General features: G+C 44.9%; 1 protein-coding gene and 1 pseudogene across 2 annotated transcripts in view; one reads left to right on the top strand and one right to left on the bottom strand.

Annotated features, from left to right (window-relative positions):
* sema4ba (sema domain, immunoglobulin domain (Ig), transmembrane domain (TM) and short cytoplasmic domain, (semaphorin) 4Ba) overlaps positions 1-17,313 on the bottom strand; it is a 117,671-nt gene extending 100,358 nt beyond the window's left edge. The window contains exon 1 of one of the 2 annotated variants that reach the window (XM_066684256.1): positions 17,177-17,313. The gene's annotated coding sequence lies outside the window, so the exon portion shown is untranslated. The remainder of the gene's footprint in view (positions 1-17,176) is intronic. The other variant, XM_066684255.1, reaches the window with a different exon arrangement.
* LOC136709972 (cytosolic phospholipase A2 gamma-like) overlaps positions 16,885-27,236 on the top strand; it is a 60,791-nt pseudogene continuing 50,439 nt past the window's right edge.

A 27,236-nucleotide genomic window follows, 5' to 3' on the forward strand; every position in this document is an offset into this window, starting at 1 on the left:
CGAGCCCCAGGAGAAATGCACATCTATAAATGTACATTGTCTATAAGGGTCTTAAATCTTAAAATATAAATCTAAAATGGCTTCACTTTCAATTAGTTCATGGAACATTCAAGGACTGAAATCTTCAGCTTTTGGTTTAAAAAGCTTGAGCAGTGATTTTAAAGAATGTATTAAAAACCTTGACATCGTTATTTTACAGGAGACATGGTGCAAGGCAGACATCGTCACTCACTGTCCCAAAGGGTACAGAGTCCCACCACAAAAACTGAGCACAGTTCGCCAAGGAAGATACTCAGGAGGGTTAATCCTCTGGTACAAAGAAAACCTACATCAAAATATACACACATTAAAAACAGGAAAATATTCTATTTGGATTAAAATCAGAAACACAGTAGTCTCTTCACAGAAAGATATATTCCTCTGTGCTGTATACATCCCACCCTCAGAGTCCCCGTACTACTCTGAAGACATGTTCTCTGAGTTGGAGAGAGAGGCGTGCCATTTCCAGGCCCAGGGAAATGTGCTCGTCTGTGGGGACCTGAACGCAAGGACAGGGACACTACCAGATTACACACACATACACACAGACAACTTTAATCAAAACAAAATACCTTTCATTAACAATTCTCTGTGCCCCCACAGAAACAACTACGATGGCGTTGTAAACAGAAACGGAAAGGAACTGCTGCAGCTCTGTCAGAGCCTGGGTCTGTACCTGGTCAACGGTAGGACACGAGGGGACTCTTTGGGACGATATACATTTTGCTCACCTCTTGGGAACAGTACAGTAGATTATATGATCACAGATTTAGACCCTTTCTCTCTCAGTGCGTTCACTGTTAAACCACTAACCCCTCTGTCTGACCACAGCCAAATCACTGTGTTCATTAAACGGACAGAGACTAACAGCACCACACACGCACGGCCCAGTGAGCTGTACACCATCCGGAGACCTTACAGATGGGCCCCAAACAGCACCCAAGAGTTCCAGAAAGCAATCGGGCACCAGGAAATTCAAACACTTTTAGACAACTTTCTGGACGCCACCTACACTCACAGTAACGAAGGCGTCAATCTGGCCGTTAGAAACTTTAATTGGATTTTTCACAAAGCAGCTGAAAAGGCAAAACTGAAACTGAAAAGCACATCAAAACCTAACTTCAAAAAAGAAAATGACTGGTTCGACCAAGAATGTCAAAATTTGCGTAAAAAACTTAGACATTTATCAAATCAGAAACACAGAGATCCAAACAACACCCACATACGCCTTCTTTACTGTGAGACACTAAAGACGTATAAACGTACACTCAGAACCAAAAAAGCTCAGTACGCCACAAAGCACCTGGCACTAATCGAGGAGTCCATCAGAACAAACCAGTTCTGGACAAATTGGAAGAACCTAAAAAAGAAAGACTATGAAGAATTGGCGATTCAAAACGGAGAGACATGGACCAACCACTTCCAAACACTCTTCAAAAAAGTAGAATTAGATCCAAATTCTGAACAAAACACAATAAACACAAAACTTGAACAATTAGAAATAGTGATAAAAGAAAACCAGAACCCACTGGACTTCATGATCACTGAGCAGGAGCTTAAAGAGAAAATTAAAAAACTAAAACCAAACAAAGCATCTGGACCTGACGGCATCTTAAACGAGATGCTAAAATGCACCAGTTCAAAATTCCAATTGGCCACTTTAAAGCTGTTTAACCTGGTTCTGAGTGTAGGTCACTTCCCTGAGATCTGGAACCGTGGACTGATAACACCCATCTTTAAATCTGGAGATAAATTCGACCCCAATAACTACAGAGGCATCTGTGTGAACAGTAACCTGGGGAAGTTACTGTGTAGTGTTTTAAACTCCAGATTATTACACTTCCTTATGAAGCACAGTGTCTTGAGTAAGAGTCAGATTGGATTTTTACCAAATCACCGCACGTCTGATCACATTTACACTCTACACGCCCTGATTGATAAATATATTGTCCAAAATAAATCCAAAATATTCGCATGTTTCATTGACTTTAAAAAGGCATTTGATTCCATTTGGCACCAAGGATTATTTTATAAACTTTTAAAAAGTGGTGTAGGGGGTAAAGCCTATGATCTGATTAAATCAATGTATACATCAAACAAATGCGGTATAAAAATTGGCCACAAACAAACAAACTCCTTCTCTCAGGAGCGCGGAGTGAGACAGGGCTGCTGCTTAAGCCCAACACTATTTAACATTTATATAAACAACACATTCCTGCAGAAATCCCAATCAGAATCTGGCTAAAGCTGTTTGAATCTGTAATTGAACCCATCGCTCTTTATGGCAGTGAAGTGTGGGGTCCGCTCATAAACCAAGACTTTAACAAATGGGACAAACATCCGATTGAGACCCTGCATGCAGAGTTCTGTAAAAGTATTCTAAAGGTGCACAGGAGCACCACGAACAACGCATGCAGGGCAGAATTAGGCCAATATCCATTAATTATAAAGATACAAACAAGGGCGATCAAATTCTGGACACACCTTAAACACAGCGACCCCCACTCGTACCGTTACAAAGCCCTGCAGCACCAAGAGTTGAGCAAAGAACACAGTCCCCTCTCTCAGCTGGTCCTGAGCTACAGTTCACCACCCTCCCTACCACACACTAACACACCCCCACTAACACACACTAACCCTCAATCAGCTCAGGACCAGAACTCAGCAGATCCAATCAGACCCGACCAAATTACTGCACGAATAAAACAACACTACAGACACTATTGGGAAACTCAAACTAAATCACAGAGTAAAATGAAATGTTATCTGGCCCTAAAGCGGCAGTACACTGTGGCACAGTACCTCAGCACAGTGACTGACCGAGACCTGAGAACCACCCTGACCAGGTACAGACTCAGTCAGCACGGTCTGGCCATAGAGACGGGCAGACACAGACAGACCTGGCTGCCTCAGGAGCAGAGACTCTGCCAGCAGTGCGGCTTCAGTCGACCCGAGACAGAGCTGCACTTCCTCACAGAATGCCCAAAGTACACTGAGCTCCGCAAAGAGTTCTACATTAAATTTAGTGAAATACACCCGTCCTTCACAGCCCTGACCCACACAGACAGACTCCCGTATCTGCTGGGAGAACAGAGAGAGAGCTGCACTCTCGCAGCCCGATATGTCCTCGCCTGCCATCGCAAAAGGGACAGTGAGTGACCCTGTCAAACACTCAAACACACACACACACACACACACACACACACACACACCATATATAACCTTTCCCCCAGTTCCGGTCGCTGTGGTGAATGTTGCCGGGTGTTTCCAAGTTCTAAAAAGTTACCCCCTGTATTTATTTAATTCAATATTTTATTGTTTAATTCAATGTTTATGTTCTTCTTAAATTTTAAATTGTAACCCAGGCTTTGACAATACAAATGTAACTAATTTGTCATGTCAATAAAGCACCTTGAATTGAATTGAATTGAATTGAGAAAGAGAGAGAGAGAGCGAGAGCGAGAGAACGAGAGAGAGTGAGAGAGAGAGAGAGAGAGAGAGTGAGTGAGAGAGAGACAGAGAATGCAGAGAATGAGAGAGTGTGTGTGTGTATGAGAGAGAGAGAGAGAGAGAGAGAGAGAGAGAGAGAGAGAACGAGAGAGAGAGAGAGAGAGAGAGAATGAGAGAGAGAGAGAGTGTGAGAAAAAGAAAGAGAGAGAGAGAGAGAACGAGAGAGAGAGAGTGAGAGAGAGAGAGAGAGTGAGTGAGAGAGAGACAGAGAATGCAGAGAATGAGAGAGTGTGTGTGAGAGAGAGAGAGAGAGAGAGAGAGAGAGAGACAGAGTGAGAGAGAGACAGAGAATGCAGAGAATGAGAGTGTGTGTGTGTGTGTGTGTGTGTGTGAGAGAGAGAGAGAGAGAGAGAGAATGAGAGAGAGAGAGAGAGTGTGAGAAAAAGAGAGAGAGAGAGAGTGAGAGAGAGACAGAGAATGCAGAGAATGAGAGAGTGTGTGTGAGAGAGAGAGAGAGAGAGAGAGAGAGAGAACGAGAGAGAGAGAGAATGAGAGAGAGAGAGAGTGTGAGAAAGAGAAAGAGAGAGAGAGAGAGAGAGAGAGAGAGAGAGAGAGAGAACGAGAGAGAGAGAGAGAGAGTGAGAGAGAGAGAGAGAGAGAGAGAGAGAGAGAGAGGGAACGAGAGAGAGAGAACACACTATCACACACATCCAGGATTTCAGAGTAGATAGCAGAACATTTCTGTATCGATTTGATGGAAAACAGCCAGGTCCAACTGCTTTATGAATGGTCTTATTTTGCACAGCCAATCAGAATCAAGGTCATTTACACAGGTCAGTGTTAAAGAAACAGCTACAAAAAGAGTCTCTGGACTGTAGCCGTGTATGAGTGTACGTAGAGTGTGGGGCACTGGCGGCCTCTCTGGTGGAAATGTGTAATTGACGGAAACCTGTAAGATGTGTTGTGCTGTGTTTCTTTCCCAGAGAAGATGTATATTATGAGTGTGTTCACATTGATGGAGGATTCAGAGAGAACTGGATCAGAAATGTCTATGTTATGGAGTTAGATCTGTGTCAAAAATGTTGAATATCGTTTTCAGACGTCCAGTCCTCACTTTACTCCCAAGCTGTGTCCCATGATGCAGTTCATTATATAATGAATGATTGAATGAATGTAGGGGGCAGCTGTGGCGCAAGGTGCTGAACCCCCAAACTGCCCCCGGGTGCTGAGGTGGTCACAGCCCCCTGCTCCAGTTGTGTGTGTGATCACTGCCACTAGTGTGTGTGTGTGTTGACTAGCACAGATGGGTCAAATGCAGAGAAGTAATTTTCCTGAAGGGGATCAATAAAGGTGTTCCTTCTTCTTCTTCTTCTTGTTCTTCTTCTTCTTCTTCTTCTTCCTCTAATGTGATTGGTCTGTGTTTTACTACAGATACACTATCAGTGTAATGAATTTCACCAATAAATAACACATTATTATTATTATTATTATTGTTATTGTTATTATTCCCACAGAAAGCAAAGATTCCATTTCGCTAAATGCCTCAGTCACATTTACACCAATCAATTATCAGCGCTGTTTTCAAACTGACAGCAGGGAGGGGACGAGGCTGTTTATATCACCCATTAGCCGATCGCGCAAACAGCAGACAGCCGTCCTCTGGTGTGTGTCTCGTGTTGTTAAGCTGCACAATGGGCGAACGGGGAGCTGGCTCGTCTCATTACAAACCTCAACGCTCGGCCGTCCACACACTGCAGAGCTGCACCCCCCTCGGGACACGCTGGGCTCCGACCTCCAGAGATTCCTCTCAATTAGGACACAATGGGACAGGACCCCGGCCCTTCACTCCCACCAGCTACTGACTTCTCTCTTTTAACTCCTTGGAACGCTCTCTTTTGGACGTGGACTGATTTGGCATGAACATTTAACAGACAGATTTTTCCCTAGCACCTCCTCCCACCCCCTGTCCCCCCTCAGTGAATCTGTCATGTTGAATGGGGATAAACTCCTAGGGCCCCACAAGTGCACGGCCAAGGGAAGCATTGGCTGTAAAGTCTCTCTCTCTCTCTCTCTCTCTCTCTCTCTCTCTTAATTGCACTCTTGGGGGCGTGTAATCCCCTAAATTGAAACGTGGATTAGAGTTGCTCAGATTATTCACAGTGGTGGGCTTTTCTCAGCCTCTAATTAAGAGACAAGGTCCTTTCACTTTGTCTCAAACTCAACACAATGGTCTGGACAAAGAAAGACAATGGCAACCTGAAACTCTCAGAGGGAATCAGTCCGACAGGCAACAAGTAAAAACGAGTCAGTACATTCAGAATCACTGACCTCCCATTCACACACACACACACACACACACCTGTGAAAAACACTGCCACTCCACAGCTGCTACCATGTGAATCCAAACCGAGACTGTGTCTACTGTCCATTAACAGTGATATCAATAAGATACGTTATGTTTCATAGATCACAGTAGAGTTTAAACACAAACACCACACTCTAGAGCAGCTGCACATGAGTTTAAAGTCACCATGCTCAATGCTAAGAGCGGTGTGAACCCCTCTGACCTGTGAAAGGCTATGGAACAGTGAAGCTATACCCTGTGGAGTGATGGAGCGTGTGCTGTTTGTGATCCACCATCAGCACCTGACCTCACAAATGCTATTCTTCTCAGGGCTGAGTGCAGTCAAATACTCACAGAAATGTTTCAACATCACGTAAAGCCTTCCCATGTTTGTAGAACAGTCTTGTGGTGTGATTGTTCCAGGGGATGTAGGTGAGAGAGTGCTACATGTAAATAGACCAAGTCACTGCCGTAAACAGTTGCATTACTCCGTTTCTGTGGCTCTTTGATGGGCACACATCCAGGGGAGAGGATTATACAGTGTCTGATTGGAGAGTGGAGAGTCTTCTCCTGAGTGTCGCTTTAATCTAAGCCACTCATCTCCGGGCCTCGCCATCATTCGACGCCTACACCTACTACCTGCCACAACTCACAGCGTTAGCAGCTCTTCCAAAGTCATATTCATGCAGATGATGTTCTCTCATCATTTGCATAAATATTCTCCCAATTAATAAACTACATAAGGGCACCTTCCTGCCTTGTCCTTGAAGAATTATACCTCTACCTCCCCTTGTCAACATGAATAAAACAAAAAGACACAGTGTGTCTGTAGAAACATAGATTACACCCTGGACTGGGGCCGGCGAGCCGTATTTGTCGAACAACATTAGCGTTACAGCTAAAGCGTTCACAAGGGAACATCACAGTACACTACAAGGCTAACATTAAAGCAACAATAGGTAGGGGTTGTAGCTTTAAATTACAGCATAAAATCATTGTGAGACTCCAATGTGCTGTAATAGGGAGAATAGAGCGTCTGCCATTGCTACTCAGAAACTGTACTATACTCGGTAATGTATCTCCATCCATTCACTATTCCATTCCTTCCATTACAGACAGATCTGTAAGCCATGCCCTTCACTAATGACACTCAGGTGACCAGTGTGTGTGTGTGTGTGTGTGTAGTGACTAGAAGACTGCTGTGTTGTAGAAGCGTTTTTTCTTTGGACTCACAAGTTACACAACATCATTCAGTTTCAACAAACACACCACACGCACTGCATCTTTAAGGAGAAAACATGCAGTGTGTTTGACTGCAAAATGCTAAGTGTTAGTGCATATGAGCAGATCAGCAGATACCCACTGAGCCTGTCCTGTTAGACCACATCAATACATTTCCTCATCATTACAATACACTATGGTCCAGCCACAAGTTGTTCTTGCGTCTCTTGACCACAGCATTAAATAGTTCTGTCACCAAGTTTCCTTTCTTCTTGGCTGGAGAGCGAGCATTTGCTTTTCAAAGAGGAGAGAGATGTTTCTACTTTGAGCAAATGAGAGAGAGAAAGAGGGGGAGAGAGAGAGAGAGAGAGAGAGAGAGAGAGAGAGAGAGAGAGAGAGAGAGAGAGCACATTGTTGAAATTCATCTCAGGTCTGTGAAACTCTGGAAGGGCAATTAGTTGTGGAAAGACTCAGTGATGTGCGGTTGCGATTCATTAGCGAGTCCTGTTTGTCTGCAGCAGAAAATGCTGATTCATTCACAGCTCAAAGTCAACTCAATCAGACGCAGCGATAAACCTCCAGATCCTGCTTCTACAGGCGAAGGTCGAGCTTCTGGAACACACCGTACAGTAGGAGCTCACTGAACTCCAACAGAAACCTAAACCTAAACCTCAAACTCAAACTGTAGCAAGTCTGCTTTAATTCTGGCATGTTTCCATCGACACTGAGCACAATTTACAGCAATATTTAAATAAAGTGATCAGTAATATCTGCCTCATCGATTACTGGTGTATTGAATACAGATAAATATACACTGACATGCCAAAAATCATGGGACAGCAGTGGGTAAACTGATTGTGAAATAGTGTTTAACACAGTGGATGACTTGAGAATGCACACACCTGTATAAACGTGAACATGGCAAGGTGACGTGAATTATCAGAGTCTGAACGAGGCATGATAGTGGTGCCAGATGGATGGGATAATCTATTTCTGAATTTGTGCAGGTGTTTAACACTCTTCAATCCCATAGTGTCAGCTGGAAAACAGAGATACCTCATATGCCTCTTTCACACATGAACACTGGAGAATCTCTAGAGAAACTCCAGAGTGTCCGGTCTGGAAATGTCTCGGAGCAGTCATTAACACATACAGCACACAGCGGGAGATTTTCTACATGAGATGCACTCTCTCATCTGGAAATTGAACATTTGCTTTAGGCATGGGGGGTGGTGCCTGTGCAGTGCATACAGGAGAGACTCTGGAACATTCCCCGCACCATTCACACATGCACTGACTCTGCCTTCACCCAGATTCTTTACCAGAGCGTGAGGAGGTAATAATTCAGGTAAGATCCGGGATGAATGTTGTGGGTGGCCATGTTCACAAACACAGCTCCTCAGGGAAAAACCCAGGAATGCACATGTGAAAGTGGCAATAGAAGGCATTAGCACCAACAGTGGTAACACAGTGGCTGTCCACAGCAGCTTAATGATCGTGAACACTGTTTTCTGACTAGAGCTGTCCATGCAAACAACTCAGAAATCACATCTACGATCTACATCTACATCTACAGATCAATGCAGAATTCTTCATCTTCCATGGGATACAATGTATAAATCCTGCTGATAACATTATTGAACTAGGGTCATGTACACAGACACCTAGGGCAGCGGGCACCCACCTTGGTTCCTGGGCAGCAGTTGGGGCACTTCAGCCATGGATGCTAAGTGAGCAGAAAGTGCTAATCCTTCACTTCCCCTGCTCCCATTTCTCAAGCCCACATCTCTAACATTTAGGCCTGATCTGCCAGATACCAGGGCCTGTAATTCATATATAGTTCACTGGACACAGCCACAAATATATATAAATAACACTGACATTCTGCATTCATTGCTTTGCATCCACAGACAAAATGTTGGCACTACCCACTATGCAAGCCAACTGATGTAGCCTGTGGAGTTTAGCAGACTGCAGACCCCACAGTGTAGGAGGGAGGCTGGCCTCCTCCTCAGGTGGTTCCCCATGTCCATATCGAAGGGACTGCAGTTCTCTTTCATGTCTGGGCTACTGCAATCTCCCTGACGGCATGTGGTGGATCATTTGTCATCTGCCCACCACACACACACACACACACACACACAGCTGACACACAGGGTAAAAATAATGAATCAGTCAGTACTGGTGTCAGGTTCAGTCTTTCATGTATCACAATCACCTACATGATGCGTGATGAACTTATGCTGATCTGCACTTATGACCAAATGTACAGCGCTGATCACATTAGACCTTTGTTTATTTCTTTTCCACACATGAAAATATAAGGTCACCCAATATTAAACATGGGTTAGAGGGGTGTAAAACCCCCCTAGTGTTGAGCTTTGCAACAGTTAAACTGTGTACTCTGGCATGGTCAAGCTTCATAATAAACTCTGAGGATGAGTTAGAGTGGTGTTGGTGATCCAGAACTTATCCTCCAACATCATCAGTCATTTGTTCATTCATTGTCTGTAACCCTTATCCAGTTCAGGGTCACGGTGGGTCCAGAGCCTTTTTGGAATCACTGGGCACAAGGTGGACGCACCCCCTAGAGGGAGCGCCAGTCCTTCACAGAGCAACACACACCCAACACACGGGGAGAACACACCAAACTCCTCACAGACCCTGGAACTGTGTGACAGAGACACTAGCTGTGGTACCACTGTGCCGCCCACAGGTGACTGTGGCAAGGAAAAAGGTCCCTGGCAAACAGGCCATGTTTACTAATAACTTTGCCTAGTGGCAGCATGTGTAATGTGAATAATAATGGTCCTAAAATTGAGCCTTGTGGGACTCAGTATCTCACTTTTGTATGATCAGAAATTAAATAATTGTTTTTATGAATTGAAAGTGATCTGTATGGTAGGAATGCCAACAAATACTCACAGAAATCTTCCAATGTCTGGTATAAAATCTTCATAGAGGAGGAATCATAGTGGACAAACTCCAGAAGAACTCTAGTAGATAGTATACAATTACATATTTTTATGCAATGTGTACTGCCTCCTAACCACTGTAGTTGGCATTATCTTAGACGTAACGTATGATGCTGATTGACTCTATAGCTTAATACGGTTTTATTGCATATTCATAAATTGTGAAGTCAACAACACTACCACACTTTACCTGCAGTGTATCAGTGAGCCAGAACCCTTTAACCTGGTGGTGCTCTTTTGGTTTCTGCAGGGCAACAGGTGTTGTAGCAGGTCACTAAATTTCAGTAAAGATCAGTCAACCAGAGTTTACCCCATTACCAACGCTGCAGAACTTCAGAGTGTGGCTGGCTGCTCTTTTGTTTCGTTATTAGCTTTTTTAAATTGCTCTTCTGCGATTGTACAACAAATTTAGTGTTGAATATGTGGCTCAAGATCTAGAGCTAACATCATATTTAGCATCTTAGTATTAATATTTTCCATTTCTGTGGTTATGGTGGTTACAATTGCATTTAAAGTGAAAAAGGTCATCGAATTTGACCAAGAAGCCCAGCCCTTGCCTTTATATTACAATCAGAAAGTGCCTAATCACACAGTACAGATGAGCTAGTTATTGCAGGCACATCTTGGCAGTTTTATCGCCCTCTTCAGGTCATAATTAATGCCACTTTAATGTGATGTGACATCCAGCCTGTTGCTCTACTGGCTAACGGTGGGTAACTAGGTGTTGACTGATGCAGAGGCTGTCACTCAATCATCAACCCCCTTGGGCTCTTTGTCTACACAGCAGAAAAGAAGACAATTTAAATATCTTATATATTTCCCAGCTTTAAATAAATACATACATTTAAAGAACTATGCAGGGATATCAAGCTGTGACACAAAAAATCTGCTGATGTTCTCAACGTCATGATGGATGGACCAGTGGTTTGCTTGAGCTTCCACAGATACAGACCCAAGGGCACTGATGATTACTGAACTCCAACCTGAAGGATAAGGGTGACCTTGCCCTTAAGTGAGGGATTGCCTCACACCCTGTGGAACCTGAACAACCAACCTGGAGGGACTACTTCTAACTCACCAATGTTGGAAAATGTTTTGGGTTGGTTTGACTTTAAGAACTGATGCTCTGCCAAGAACCAAACCTTGGGTTGTCTCGCTTTGGACCTTTTCAAGTTCCTTGAGGTCCCTGAGGTTGAGGTGACAATGAAGTGGCCAATCCAGACCTTGACATGACAGAACGTGTTTGGGATTATCTGGATCCATCCATCAATCCATGCATTATCTGCCACTTATCTGGCTCTGGGTCACAGAGTTCGAGCAAAGAAGCTCAGACCTCCCTCTCCTTAGCCACCTCTTCCAGTTCTTGGTAGATAGTGAGGTGTTCCCAGGCCAGTAAAGATTTTTATTCTCTCCAGCATGTTCAGGGTCTTCCCTGGGCTCTGCCCTCCATGGAACATGGCTAAAAATCTTCAACAGAGAGGCGTCTAGGAAGACAGGACTATCTCTCGCAGTGGGATAAGTGTTTAGGGTTGGGACGTAGATTGAATGGTAAACCAAGAGCTTTGACAGCTCTTCGTTACCACAACGGACCCGTACACAGTCTGCATTATGGCAGATGCCGCACTGATCTTCCTACAACCTCCCACTCCATCTGGATTGTGAGAAACAGAAAACACAACCAACTTTTAAGACTGATCTTTGGAGGTGTGGAAGAATACGTCTGAAGACTTAATAATCCGAGAGTATTTATCATCGAATCACTGCGAGGTTCTCTGCTGTGTGATGAGTTTTCTGCTGATCACTTAAACAAATCCTGCCACAGGCACCTTATTCTTCACTGTTTTTATAAAAAAAAGGCAAATGTCAATAGCAAGCAGCTGGTAGCAAACGGAAGTCTCTCATTCGCTCACTGAAGGCAGGCCTCAAGGGGCCATCCAATAAAACCCTAATTAACTCCGACTAATGAAACTACAATGACTTACCGCTTCCTTTCTCCTGCGTTTCAGCTCCTGTCTGAGGAAACGCCTCTCAGGAAACACACACACACACACACACATTCATATATATATATATATATATCCATCCCTCCCCCACTGAAAGGAGGCTTTAATTACTGGGACATCTCCTGGATAAAAAGTGCAGTCAGGCATTGCTGTTTTTCCCTTCAGCGCTGCTGAGCTTGTAAAAGGAGCATCTGTTTTATTTCAGCTCAGCCCAGAATAGTCCAGAACCGGCTGTGGACCGAGCCGTAAAATTTTAATCGCAGTTAATCTAGAACAGTTTTTAATGTTGCTTGAAACATACAACAATTTCCTAGCAGACCCTCCTGGGGTTATTTCTACTTCAGAAGTTGGGATAATAAACGAATGAATGAAAGATAGCCATTGATGACCACTTCTACATCACTTTCATTGACCCTCAAAGCACTGGCTCTGTTTTGGATTTTGAACCTAATTTTGAACCGTTCGCCATATTTCCTCCAACAAAAATAGGTTCTGGAGCCCGTAAAGTTTGTTCGCAGTGGGAACTGAAGAATAGTACGTTTTTCAACACGAACCGTGACTTCATCTGTGGGTGTGTCTAGTTACAGGAGCAAGGAGAAATCTACTCACTTCTGCTGACTGCCACTGTGCAGCGCCCCCTGCTGATGATGTGTTCTGTGACGTATCCTGGGTTCCACAAAAATGTGGCTGGTTCGCTGAAATGCACCAAGGTTCTTATAAACTGGAACGTATTTTGGTGGAAATGGACAGACAGTGACACAGAGATGTTTTTGAATATTTCCTATCCTCATCCAAAAGTTACATAGTGCTGTTTCTGTAGCGCTGAGCCTGAAGTAGTATTGACAGAGGGTCTGTTCTCCCGATTACAGCTGTAGATCAGTGGAGCATCGCAATGATTATGAAGCAGTAATTTAAAATAAAAACATGTAATTGTAAATTTCATTCCCTTTCTCCACATGTAAAACTCAACCTGTCTGAACAGGGATAAACACAGATTCAATCGGGATTAAAATCACTGAGGTGCTCTGTTAATATTTACAATATTCCAGCTCCCGAAGTACAGCTAATCCCCTCCCGATACGGCTCCTGAGACTCATCTCTGAGTCCCGCTCTCTTACCACACTCTGCCTTCTACGAACCCAGCACAATAACGGAATCACACGAGAAGCAATGCCAGAAACGCAGATCAGTGTCTGGAAAAATGGGAGGTTTGGAAGTGCTTTCCTAGCTCTCCTCATTACTCCGCATATCTGAGTGGAACACATTCGCAACAGGGGAAATCCCTCAGTCCTTTCATGCTCAGGACTTGATCTTTTTTTGCAGAAGAAACAAACAGCAATAAAAGAAGAACATCCCCTGTGCTCACATCAGCAGTTCTTCTGCGGTTCCTGAAGGCCTTGCTTATCTAGAGCAGAAGGGTCAGGTCAGAACCTGCTCGTCCTACATTTCTCCTGAACTGAAGGGTATTAATGGGTAGTGTGTTCCCTCATTGCTGCAGTTACATCCTCTACTCTTCCAGGAGGGATTTACAACAGGTTTTGGAACATTGGTGTGAGGATTAGATGGCTTTCAGCCGCATAAACATCATCGATTGTGAGTTCTGAATCACAAATATCACTCCAAGTCATAGAAAAGACACTGAATGATACCCAGGCACTACATAAGATAGTAGATTTATAACCCTCTGGGTGAGGCTTGGCACTGATCATGGGGATCATAGGCTCATGTGCAGCTGCTCCAGAGCTTCTCAGATTGCTGCTTTACTATGGAGATTGTGGAGCATGCACTTCTGAACTTCTGTGTTGACATTAGGAGCATGTTAAAGTAACAGACTTAACTCAAGTGGCCATAAATATGTGGACATTTTAGAGTATTTCTGTGGTGTTCATGGGAATGTGTATTTGTTTTCATACATTTTGAGGACTAAAGACAGTGATCTCTGCATGCGTCTGAAAGCTGATGCAACGAAACTGCTTCATGTTCTCCTCCAAGCGTGTGGAGCTGTCCAGTCACACTGCCTTCACAGCAGTGGTGTGTGTTTTGGGAAGAAGCAGAGGCTGGACTTCACCCCCGCGCTGCTGGGTGACATGGTGTTACAGTAAAGACTGAACTAGTGAGTCACATTAGCCACAAATGAATTTGAGGAAAATACAACAAAACTCTCTCTCTCTCTCTCTCTCTCTCTCTCTCTCTCTCTCTCTGTCTCTCTCTCCTCTCTGTCTCTTTCTTTCTCTCTGTCTGTCTCTCTCTCTCTCTTTTTCTCTTTCTCTCTCTCTCTCTCTCTCTTTTTATTTAAATACATTTATATATCCTCAGTGTTTCACAGGGTTTTAATTCATTTGTAAATCTAAAGTGTGCAAAGGTGAGGTAAACTGCAGGAGCAGAGAAATATGAGAACAAACGTAAAACAGAGAAAACAAAAGCATGGAAATAAGACAAATGAGAAAAAAAAAACTGAGTTGAAGAAAGAAATAAGACAAATGAGTGAAAACCAAAGTGGAGAAACAAGGGAACCGAGCAAAAACAAAGAGCTTATAATAAACCAACTCTCAGGTGCAATGAATGACTGCAATAAGATGAGGTTTCACTGTTGCGTACTGTCTTCTCCTGACCTTGCTGTGTGTCTGAGGGACAGTGGCTCTTACTGTAGTAGGACGATCCCTGGGGACAGTTCGGCCTCTCACTGTACTCTAATTAAAAGACTCAGCCTTGAATGCCCCTATTTTAAGTCCTTCAACAACACCACCACAGGCCGAACAGCACCTGCTGTCTACTGCTAGGCTGGACAGGGCTAACAGGCACATCCTAACATCAGCAGGTGAAGGTAGAGAAAGGAATGCTGGGAAATGTAGTCTCTGAGATTTGTGAGGAGGAGCTTTCTGTGAATGTGTTTTTATTGCTGTTAGAAGGGAGGAGTAAATCAAGCTTTAGAGTGAAACATTGCAATCAGCTGCAAGAGGAAAAAAAAAACACTGATGGTGAATAACATTATATATCTGGTAACAGCGCCCCCTGTTGAGGGCGGGGGTAGGGCCACACTGTGACAGTCTTGTGGGGTGCTCCTGGTGTGCAGTGGTCAGTACTGACCAAAACGGTCAGAGGAAGGATGACCACAAACTGCTGAAATGTAAATGCTGACTCTGTCAGAACAGACAGACAGACACACACACACACACACACACACACACTGCCCAACCTCAACCAGTGACACTGTAAACATACCATGGTTAACTCACATCATCTGCCAGTGGTTTTTAATATTGTGGCTGAATGGTGTATATTTGTTGAAAACATGAATATGTATTTTATTTATATATCTACTTTTTTTATGTTTTGTAGCACATTTATTGTTTGTCCGGGAAAAAAAAACCCTTTGTATTGCAAGTTAATATTTTGTAAATAAATTGAATAAACTGATTATTTATATATTCTAAAGTTGCTTTAGACTTGTACCGGAAATGCTGTCATCACTGTAACAAAAAATGAAAAATCCACAGAAGTGTTTTTATCAGCACTGAGAAGTGTTTCATTTCAGCGTTTCACAAAAAGAGAATAAAAATAATAATTAAACACCCAAAAAACTCCAAAACAGAAAACCTTAAAAACTGCTTTCTGGCCTTTTCCGTGCATGCAGCTGTTTCACAGCCCATTTCACATCTCGCCTTTTGGGTTGTGCTCCTGAAGGTCACAGCGTGCTCAGTTTATCTTGTAAAGACAGACTGGGTTTGTTTTCCTCTGGTGAACTGTTCCGGAGTCAGTCCATCGAGAAGTAACATAATGTAACCTTATAGCAGTGCTACCTAAAGACATAAAGCATGTCGATTGCAGGAGCCAGCCACAGACATCCAAGCAGAGTAAACATAACCTCCGCCCCTCAGGGACACTATAAATTGACCTCTGACAGGTCCACACCGTCTGGTCTCACTCCACCAATCACAGCAGGATGCTTTTGAATCCACGGTCCAAGATCTTCAAGAGCATGAGGCTGAAAGTGCCACCAGTTTCCTTCATCGCTACGAATGGTCTGGGCTTATTCTTAAACATGAGGCTGTAGTTCAGCGAGCTATGACAGAAGGACAATCCAGAAAAAAAATAGAAACACGGTGGGAATCCTTGGTTACAGCTCCACGTGGGGTAATTACTTTTTATTTCACGTGAGGTGATTAACTTTGAAACAGTGCTGCAGTGCACACACACATCCCCCTCCCTTCGGTATGAAAGGGATATCCTCAAGATAAATTAGTGATGATCACATCTGCGCAAAAAGCAAAGCCAGACGTATAAAATATTCACACTGCAACAGACAAATTATAACAGACGTTAAAGAAGATCAGCACTAGAGCGATGCCTTTCCCATCTGTGGAAATCCGCGGGAATCTGCTGATGACTGTGGTGGCGTCAGCGATTAGGAACTGCAAATTAAAACAGTGCATGTAGCTGTTAAAAATGGACCAGTGCTTCCAAGCTGAAATACTGGCCACCACCGAGAAGGATGAAGCATGCATGAGGGATTTTGCACGTCCCTACAGAAAAGCATTGGCCATACACACACACACACACACACACACATCAGCTGCCAACCCCCAACCTCAATGGGAAAATCAATCTACACATCTGCACGCTCATCAAGCAGCTGAAAGCATATCATGAGCACAAAATACAAAACCAGAAAGGTGGATAGGGAACAAAATAATGCACAGAACCTTCCTCCAAGTTCATCCATTCAAAGGAAAGGGTCGAGGGTCTTATAGCAAGAAGATTCAAACAGGGAATCACCTTCCTTGTGAGCATCTTCTTTGCAGACTTGCTGAAGCAGCCCTGAGCCAGCACAGGAATCCATCCCCCGCTAACCATGGTAACCAACACCTTGCTGAAGGCAGCAAACCAGAGAGAGAGAGAGCAGAGGACAGCAGGAGCCACAGGGAACCCAAATTCAATCAATTGCCATGGCACCTGCCGCTATGGTGACAACAGCGCCTTGTCATTTTCCCAGGCAAGTCCTATTCTTTTCAGCCTTGCACCAAGACCCCAAGACCCTAACTCCTGCCTCTACCTCCCCCCAAAACAGTCCATTCACAGTCCATTTCTGCCTCTCATTCTGGTGATCCACAACACATTCTTTTGTCTTGCGTGAGAGCAATTACCTTAGCAGATGACGGACAGCGTGCTCCCTCCTGCTCCGTCACGAAAGTCAGGAAGAAGAACAGCCAGCTCTGCAGGGATCCCCCAGAGACGCCCGGGGCTGCGGCTAACACGGCACAGCCCAGCGCTCACAGACGCCAGCCACTATACGAGCAGCGGCAGCAGCAGCAGCAGCAGGGGATGGGAGGGGTAGAAAGAGAGAAAGAGAGAGAGAGAGAGAGGCATAGAGAGGAAGGTAGTGAAAGCCGAATGAGAAGGAGGGGGTTGCTCATTCTGAGGCAGCCAGGAACATTACATCATTGCTCTGCGCTCCTGAGGAGGTTGGGCTGGGGAGAGAGGGAGCAGGAGGCACTCCCCTTTTACACCTTCCCCCGGAGAAGCGCAGGGCTGCTGCTGCCGATGCCGCTGCAGCTCCAGCAGACCGTAAAGCACATCGAAAAGCACCTTGGAACGTCAATCAAGCTCCGCCGGGATGCGCGGCAATGCAAAACGACTGCAGATGGAGTGTGCTGGTCGAGTCATGCTGCTCAGTTCTGCAGCTTCAGAGCCTTGACAGAAATCACGGGTGGCAGATGCCAAAAACTCTGGCATGAACATGACGTCATTCAGGTAGAAATAGTGAACGGATTGTGCTTATTTATCAGATCAAGGCTGAGCAAAGAAACCGCAGACATTGCCTGGGATCCTCTGATCTTGAGCATTTGCAGGTTGTGGTAACGGTGGTCATTTACACACCTGTCAGTTTGTTACCACAAAAAAGAGTCAGTGGACCATACCCTGTTTACAACAGCCTCTCAGACTGGGAGTCGTTTTGGGAGAACTGCAGTCACGTAGCGTCTGCTCCCAGTGACGCTGAGGTGCAAAAAAAAGTGTCCGGTGTGAAATGATTCAAAGGCACTGTGAATGACAAATGTGATGGTGACTTTCTCCTGCACACTGCTGTTTATTTGAGACCTATTAGCCCATGCTTGTCTCCAGACCACCCCCCCTCAGCACAGTGGTGTTCAGTAGGAGGTCATTCCTTCCGTTGCAGGCCTTTCACAATGTTGGGAACAATGTGCGAGTGTTTGAATGCTCCCAGGCTATGGCTGTAGCGTTGACTGAGGATTCCCAGTGTAGACTTTGACAGGATTGATGTGACAATGAAATCAGATATGAATCAGCAGGAATTTTTAAAACGCCTTTTGAGCTAATGCACCTACGTCACCTCCTCAGTGGATTTAGGAAGGTCCTGACACTGCACCTCGTGCAAAGCATCGCAAAAACTCCTAACAGGCTTATTACTATCGGCCCTGAATCTCTTTCATCAAAAACCACCACCCGTGCTATCTTCTGACTGATCTTCTACCCTCCGTCTCATATTGATCCACAGCAGGAATGTGGCTGGCGTAGGATGAAATCAATACATGTGCAAAACCAGGGGGTGGGGCTGAAAAGGACAGATGACACAAAACTAAAAATAAAAGTTACATTTGCTGTTATTGTTTTAAAACGGTGTACAACAAAACCGTGCCTCCATTTAACCCCTCCATGGCACACAATCTTGTATATGTGAATTGTGGGGACATTACATAGTCTTCCATTCATTTTGTGTTAAGCTTAGTAGCTTAACTCTAGCCATTACATAGATCCTAACCTTAACCCAAACTTAAAACAAGTCTACACCTTTAAATGTAATGATTAAATTGCGGAGACCAGCCGGAGAGCTGGAGTCCCCACAATACAAGTGTATAAACAGTCACACACACACACACACACACCTGGAGCAGCGGGCAGCCATCCCCAGCATTTGAGGAGCAGTTGGGGGTTAGGTATTTTGATCAAGGGCACCACAGCTGTGGATGCTGAGGGAGGAGACAGTGTCATTCCTTCGGTCCTAGGGTGTGAACCTGTAGTTTTGTGATATAAACAGCGTCTCTAGGTAGAAGAACTGAAAGAGTAGAGTCTCATTGTCTGTCCCTTCAGTCCCAAGCTGGTTGCTGTAGAGATGGATGAAAGAGGCACATTTACATTCCCCTTTGTTTTAAACCTGCTCCGTAATGAGATGCAGACTCTGGCGGTCCGAGGGAGCGATCCTAACATAAGCAGCTGTCTGCAGAGGAACACCGGACAGAGTCGGCTCTGTGCCGAACCAGAGCGGGCCGGGCCATGCTGATTTATTTGTGCTAATTTGACACTTTGTAAGAAGCCTCTGATTCATGGCTAGCAAAATCTCCCAGACAAATAGAGTGGGCCTGTTTCTGATGAATGGCCCTCGCTGTCCTCATGGGTGCTCGGTGCCAAAAGACGTGACTTTTCCCCAGTGGTGGCAGCTGTTGGTCAATCGGAATCTGCAGGAGCAATCACTGCCTTTTGTTGCACTGCTCTTTCGGTTGTATTAAGCAAAAACCAGCAAAAAACGTCCAGCCCAAAGGCCAATTTATTGTACACTGAACGGTCACTGGATTAGGAACACCTACCCTGTATCGACAGCCACTGTCCATTCTCTCAGCTCTACTGAACACACAGACGCATTTTATTATTATTACAGACTGTAGTCCATGTGTGGCTCTGCATGGGTTAGCCTCCCTTCCCCCTGTTCCTCAGCACTCAGGACCCCCACAGAGCAGGTGTGATGTGGTGGTGGATCATTCTCAGCGCTGCAGCGACACTGACGTGGTGGTGGTGTGTTAGTGTGTGTTGTGTTGGTGTAGAGTGGATCAGACACAGCAGTGCTGCTGGAGTTTTTAAACCCCTCAGTGTCTGGACTGAGAACAGTCCACCGACCAAAAACATCCAGCCGGGAGTGACCTCTGGGCAGCATTCATTGGGCAGCGTCCTGATTTTACATCTACAAGGAGGACCAATGAATCACACACAGTGTAGGTGTGTTTAAAAACTCCAGCAGCGCTGCTGTGTCAGATCCACTCATACCAGCTTTTAAACCACCAAATCCAGGTTTAAAAAGACTCATATGTAAACTTGTTTTTTAACTCTTGTGCTCTCCTTATCTGTCCAGTTAGTGAACTATCTGTAATAATAATCTACTCTATGGCAAACTGAGGCATAGCCAGGGTGTGAAGTAGATTATTTCAAAGACACACAGGCTGTTGTAAACTTTAGGATAGTTATGAGGCCTTGAGTACCTCTCTAATTATAAACTCTGAGACCTAACATCAACCCTGACAAGCATCCGACCAGAAGGCGGAGAAATGAGTGCACCTAACACTTTAGGACAAGTTCTGGGTGACGTCGCTCTTTAATTTGCCAGCTGAAGTTGTTTTTGTCTTGTCGAGATGCTCATGAACATGTCTGCGTGATTCCCCCTGTCCTGGGAGTACATAACCTTGATTGTGTTTTATTAACAGCCCATATTTATGTGACAGTGGCCATAAATTGCATTCGTGCCCTTCACCACATCAATCCGCCAAAGAACAGCATTGTGTGTGTACGCCCAAACGGAAGAGAAAGAAAGAAGCCTTGTCTTCTTCAGTTTGGGGTTTAATAAGTATGACCGAAAGAGGACGGACTCACTCTCTGTGCTCTTTGTGAGTCACTGGAAGCATTCGGGAGCGAGTGAATGACATTCTGACCACGCTGCCTCTTGTAGGATGACTGGAATGTGGAGGAGAAGTTGTGCCGTTGTCCGCCACATCCAAAACTCCTCTCCAGAGGCCGAGCCCCTGGGCAAGCAACGCTCCATGAACACAAACACCACTCCACAAGAAACTGACCTCCTCTCACATACACACATCGTGCCACAGTGAAAGTGTGGGGGGCAGATGTGGGGGGGGTGCATAGCCTTGAGATATTTCAGCAGAATACAAGGCATGCTGTTTTTCTTCCTGATACAGAAAGTGCTGATTTCTGCTGTTGTCGGATTCACAGAGCTGCAGCATCAAGGTTGCACTGTGTGAACAACAGCTAAATACCCAAGGACAATACTCGAATATTACTAACACTTTTCATAGAATTATATTTCCAAAAGAGCAAGACGTCATTTAACTGCTTAGATTGTAAATTAGAACATACAAAAAAGGGCTGCTATTTTTTGGCACCCACATTATCAAGGATCTCACTGTGTCAGTGCAAACAATCTCAGGAGGTAAAGACGAGAAGGCTGAGGAAGTCTAGCTAAAATGCTTCTTCAACTCCTTCAGGGGAACCATCACAGTCTGGTTTGGAAACTGTCCTGCACAGGACCAAAGACCTTCCAGGTGGTCACAAAATCTTCCCAAAATATCACAGGAGCAGCCTTCCAATCACTGGAGGACACAGACTACACCAAGGCATCAGAGGAACCTCATAAGGTCTTAAGGACACAACCCAACCCTGCACAGCCTCCTCACACTGCATGGTCCTTACTCTACTGGACTGTACTTTCTGTTCTGGGTCTCTAAGGAGAAATCTAAGGAGAGATCTTTGGAAACCACAACAACGGCGGCAGTAGCGTTAAGCGGTGTTTACTCATGGTGTATTGGTGTGTTGTTGTTGTTTGGGACTGAACACAGCTCCGTCATCAGTTCAGACAGATCAGTAGAGTTTGTTCCTTCCTTGTTGCAGCGTCCAGCTCTCGCTGGATTCTTTCGTCGGCCAGCGATCCAAGGAGCGTTTGAACCTCTTCAAAAGACCACGGCGTCATTTTACGAGCTGCCGTCGTGAGTCGGATAAAAACAAACGTGATCTCTGCTGCAGCTGGAGATTTTACAGATGGAGAGTTGGTGCTGGTCGTCTGCGTTGCGTGGCGTAGAGTGACGACTCTCTCTGGACGATCAGCGCTCTGCAAGGTTTACACGCCACGGTTTAGTCCCTACTCGACTCGCTCTGAACCACGAGAGAACAGCCACTAAACAAGAACCCGCTTCCAGAACCAGGACCTGATTCACCTGGTGGAGGAGGAGAAAAGATGAGTCAAGTAGAAAAGTGCCAATAAAGGAGATGGTACAGAACCCACTGCACTTGGGACGGCTGAGTCAGACTTGAGAAGGACAACCTCTGATGCAAAAACACTGTCTAGCTGTGTAACAGGCTCTCTCTCTCTCTCTCTCTCTCTCTCTCTCTCTCTCTCTCTCTCTCTCTCTGTCACAAATACACACACTGAGTTTGAACTAAGGTGTATTTTTAAATACCATTCCTGGTTCATACAGAATGTTTCAAAGCTATATTTGGTTAAAAACAGTAGTCTCTGGTTCCTATCAGCACCACTCTAAAGAAATCAGTTTCCCTTAAAGCACATGTTTGGATGGAATTAGTTGGAACTGCACAGATCCTGTGTTGGGGAACTGTTATAACTCATGGGACATCCTCTGATCTCTCTGTATTCTTTTTTTTCTGAAGTAATAAACTGTAACAATGCAGGACGTGTTTATCTGGAGGTGTTTACACATCCTTCCTGAAGGGTTCCTGATGATCCACAGTGACACCTATAGCTGACGCAGCGAGGTACAGCCTCGATCTTAGAGAGTAATTCCAGAAATGTAAAGGAGCCGCATGTGGGTCAGGCTTGACCTTCTGTGCTGAGTGACCAGGGCTAGCAGCGGTGGCTGGACCCCCCTCAGAGAGCACTTTACTAATTAAGGGGTCAGAAGTCACGGGCCGGCCCCTGTGTTCATTAAACAAAGCTTAGGCAAACCAGGCAGGCTGACAAGTATGTGTGTGTGACTGTGTGTGTGTGTGTGAGTGTGTGCGTGTGTGAACTTGTTTTGGGGATATGCCAACATATCTCAGCTCTTATAGATGTTTTAAAACACACACATATGTATCTACAGTCTGCTTTTATTTTTGCTAAAATCTAAAGTTGAATGTTTACTTTTTATGTCGAGACAAATCTAAGAAGCACATTCATTCCACACTCACACTACACTCATTCATTCATTGTCTGTAGCCCTTATCAAGTTCAGAGCGGCGGTGGGTCCGGAGCCTACACGGAATCACTGGGCACAAGGCGAGAACACACCCTGGAGGGGGCACCAGTCCTACACAGGGTGTCACACACTCACACCTACAGACACTTTTGAGTCTACAATCCACCTACCAACGTGTGGAAGGAAACAGGAGCATCCAGAGGAAACCCACGCAGACACAGGGAGAACACAACACACTCCTCACAGACAGTGTCCCGGAGGAAACCCACGCAGGCACAGGGAGAACACACCACACTCCTCACAGACAGTCACCTGGAGGAAACCCACGCAAACACAGGGAGAACACACTACACTCCTCATAGATAGTCACCTGGAGGAAACCCACGCAGACACAGGGAGAACACAACACACTCCTCACAGACAGTGTCCCGGAGGAAACCCACGCAAACACAGGGAGAACACACTACACTCCTCACAGACAGTCACCCGGTGGAAACCCACGCAGACACAGGGAGAACACAACACACTCCTCACAGACAGTCACCTGGTGGAAACCCACGCAGACACAGGGAGAACACACCGCACTCCTCACAGACAGTCACCCGGAGGAAACCCACGCAGACACAGGGAGAACACACCACACTCCTCACAGACAGTCATCTGAAGCTACATTCATGTCACTCTTTAATCATGCTCACTCCTCACTATGCTACGCTCACATCACTCTTACGTCACGTTCACGCCACGCTTCTCACACTCACACTACAATCATGTCACTCTTAAATCATGCTACACACTCCTCACACTCACACTACACTCAAGTCACTATTAAATCGTGCTTACTCCACCCTCACGCTATGCTCGCGTTACTCTAAAATCACACTCACGCAAAATTTGCTCTTCCACCTTAAATGCTGCACCTGAACAGCAGAAATGCTGCGATATTTAAGGTGGGAAGGAAAATCCAAGAAGATGTGAATAAGAAACAGATTTCAGTTTTTGTTGCTTCTCGGTTCCTCCTGCCACTCCACCCTCCCCACACTCGTTAAACAAAAATGTCCACCATTAGATTATTTCTGGAACCAGAACCTGCAAAAATATGCACATAATCCCTCAAACCCAGCTACTTAATCTAACATTCTCATTACATATGATCTTAACCTTCTACCTCACACTCCTGACCTCACACTCCATTCAGACTGAACAGGGCTGCGCGGGCCGTTCTACGCCGTCTGGGCCAGGATCACATCTAATCCATCACCTCCAAAATGTTGCTGTCTATTTGCTTTGGATCTTTTCATCCTTTGTTTCTATTTCCTCAGCAGTCGACGGCTGCCAGCGGCCCTCGGAGTCTGAAGAGGTTCAGATGAGGACGCAGGGAAAAATAAATACAACGTAAGTAAATTGGCCTCTCAAACTGAGCTGAATTGCAGAGGTCGATCGTTTCCGTCCCTGTCTGTACATATTGTTTCCATTCCACAAGGCTCTGATGATGGAGAGACTCTCAGGGAACCAGGGGACACCAGACAAGCACATGAAAACCACTTCATTATATTTAGGAAATCTTAGTGAGGGGAGTGTGGGAACTGAGGCTACGTCACTCAGCCTTCAGTCAGTTTCAAGTGTCAAAGCTGGGTGGTATTTTTTTGAAAAGTTATAGTTAAAGTTGTAGGTAACTTGTTGATGTTTGTTGACTTTGTACAGAGTTATTCCAGGTGGTTGTTATGGTATTACAAACAGTTCTTTAGTGTCATTATATGGTTGACTCTTTATGGTCCCTGGTCTCTGCTGTTTTTTTAAAACATATTCCACAATGAGTCCCCCCAAAATATCTCTAAACGGCGGCGGTAACATTAAGCGGTGTTTACTCATGGTTTGTTGACTTGTTGTTGTTTGGGACTGAACACAGCTCTGCTTCCAGAACCAGGACCTGATTTACCTGGTGGAGAAGGAGAAAAGAGTCGTGTAAGGACCCTGTGGTGGAAGAACGCCATAGTATTTTTTGAAAAGGTATTGCCAGGTCACTGTTCTCAATGCCCACAGTGAAATAATCAGAGCTTCCTGTGTGCTGAGTCTATTACCGCTGTAGAGATGATGCACACAGATCCTGTTGGAGGCGTTGTGTTTGTTTTGGAGTGAACATGAGTTGGAGCAGTGAGAGCTGACTCAGGTTTAAATCAACAATATATGGTCATTATATTCCTGTGTATGTGTTCTGTTGTTCAGTGTTACTGTTTTCACAGCAAAACAACCCCCCCACACACACACACTCCTGTTTGTGTGCATCTTTTAAGGTGGAATGGTGAGTTTGAGGAGAAAAACGGCGTGTTATTTGTACATACTGTCTGTAAGTGTTCATTCACTGTTTGAATTCCCACAGAAACTCATTTCTGACTTGAGCTGTTTAGTTTTGTAGCAAAAATAAGTCCCCCCTCTGGAGCAGGAATAGACCAACATCTCATTCATGCTTTTCAACTTTCAGAGTCTCTCCAACATCCAAATGCCTCCAGATGCCATTACTCAGAGAGAGAGAGAGAGACTCAATGAGACACTTAGTTTGTTTCCCATGAGTTAGGGCTGTGTACAGACACCAGAGCTTTTTCCAGCGCAGACAGAACAGAGAGCAGCACATGCTGAGGAAACATTCTCCGGGTTTTATAAGGTGTACTGGATTAAAATGGTGAACATAGCCTTTAAAATCTTGCTCTATGACCCATGCCTTCCACGTCTGAACTCCAACGCTGGAATCACCCAACGTTTTTTACAGCTAACCCTCAGAAAAATGTCCTTAGCATTTTATGTCCAACACTTTTCCTTTATATGGACAAAAGGAGACATCTGAAGATGCTCAGAATAAACAGTTCTTCACGCTGTCAGAGAATCTGGAGTAATATGAAGCTTCTGCAGACATGGCTTCGCCTCTGGCTGTGCTTTAGTCAGAGATAATTCAGTGATACTGGAGATAAAGCTGAATTATGGCCCTCGGCCTGGACCGTCCAATCTAGACCCAACCCTGAGGTCAGGTTCCCAGCATCGGACAAATCCTCAAGTGACATTTCACTCGGATCGAAGAGAAGAGGGCCAGCGTTACAGCGTAAACACAGCAGAGGAGTTTAAAGGGGACACCCAGAGGAAAACGTTATTGCTCATAGGTTGCTCTGTAATGGCTCAGTGATGAAATGGACATTCCCATACAATTCCTTAGGAGAAAGAGAATGAGACAAAAATGACACAAGACAGAAGAGAGATACAGAGGAGATAAAGGAGATAGTGGGCTTTAGTTCATCTGAGCACAGTTTGTGACTTTACTGAGATCTCCACTTTAACTCCAGAGGAGACACCTGTGAGATCACTGAGGTCTTAATCTCCGGAGACACGTTTGTGCAGCAGGAGACTTATGCTTAGGAATCTACTGGAGCTCACCATTTCAAATGTACTTTCCTCTGGGCACTGGCTCTGGACGATCACAGTGTTTTTATGTTCTTAGGAATGTTAAGAAATTTGTGGCCCAAACTAATGTGGGTTTAACACATTCTTCAGCGTCCTTAATCACTAGAGTGTGTGTGTGTGTGTGTGTTAAAAGGCATGAATGGGTTAAAGGCAGAGTCCAGATGTTGCTGTGCTGCTGTGCAATGAGGATTAAAGCAGGTTTCATGTTAAAACCATGCATTTCACTGTAATTTATTGCATTTGTACAAACATCTGCGTTAAAATTCAATCTCTGTGCCATGTTAGATTTGTAAAAGATGGGATTCTAAGGGAACAGGCCTCAGTGTCCACCATCAAAGTCCTCCCTTGATCATAAACATGTCGGGAAACAGCAGCTGGAGTTCATGTCATGCCTTTGAACTGCTAGAAAATGCCTTGTCGGATATTTCTCTTGCTCCACAAATATCTCGACAAGCTTCACACACACACACACACACACAGCTTTGCTCATCCTAGTTTACAAAATGAGCTCTAAATTGCAAGATCAAACAAATGTGCTACACATAATAAAGGTCAGATTAAAGCTGTCATACTCTCCCTCTTCTCCACAGTGGAACACAGTTCTGTTTCTTAGTGAAAAGTCTGTGTCCTGCTTTGGTCCAAACCCCACGAGCCCCACAGCAGTGTTCTCCCCCTGTGTAAACAGCCCCTGTTCAGAACGCACCTGTTACTTTAAATGATAATGAGCCGCTCGCTGTTCACCCCGACCCCGAGCGCACAGCAGTGAGGA

Source organism: Hoplias malabaricus, chromosome 11, assembly GCF_029633855.1.
Source record: "Hoplias malabaricus isolate fHopMal1 chromosome 11, fHopMal1.hap1, whole genome shotgun sequence".
NCBI classification, from domain to species: Eukaryota; Metazoa; Chordata; class Actinopteri; order Characiformes; family Erythrinidae; genus Hoplias; species Hoplias malabaricus.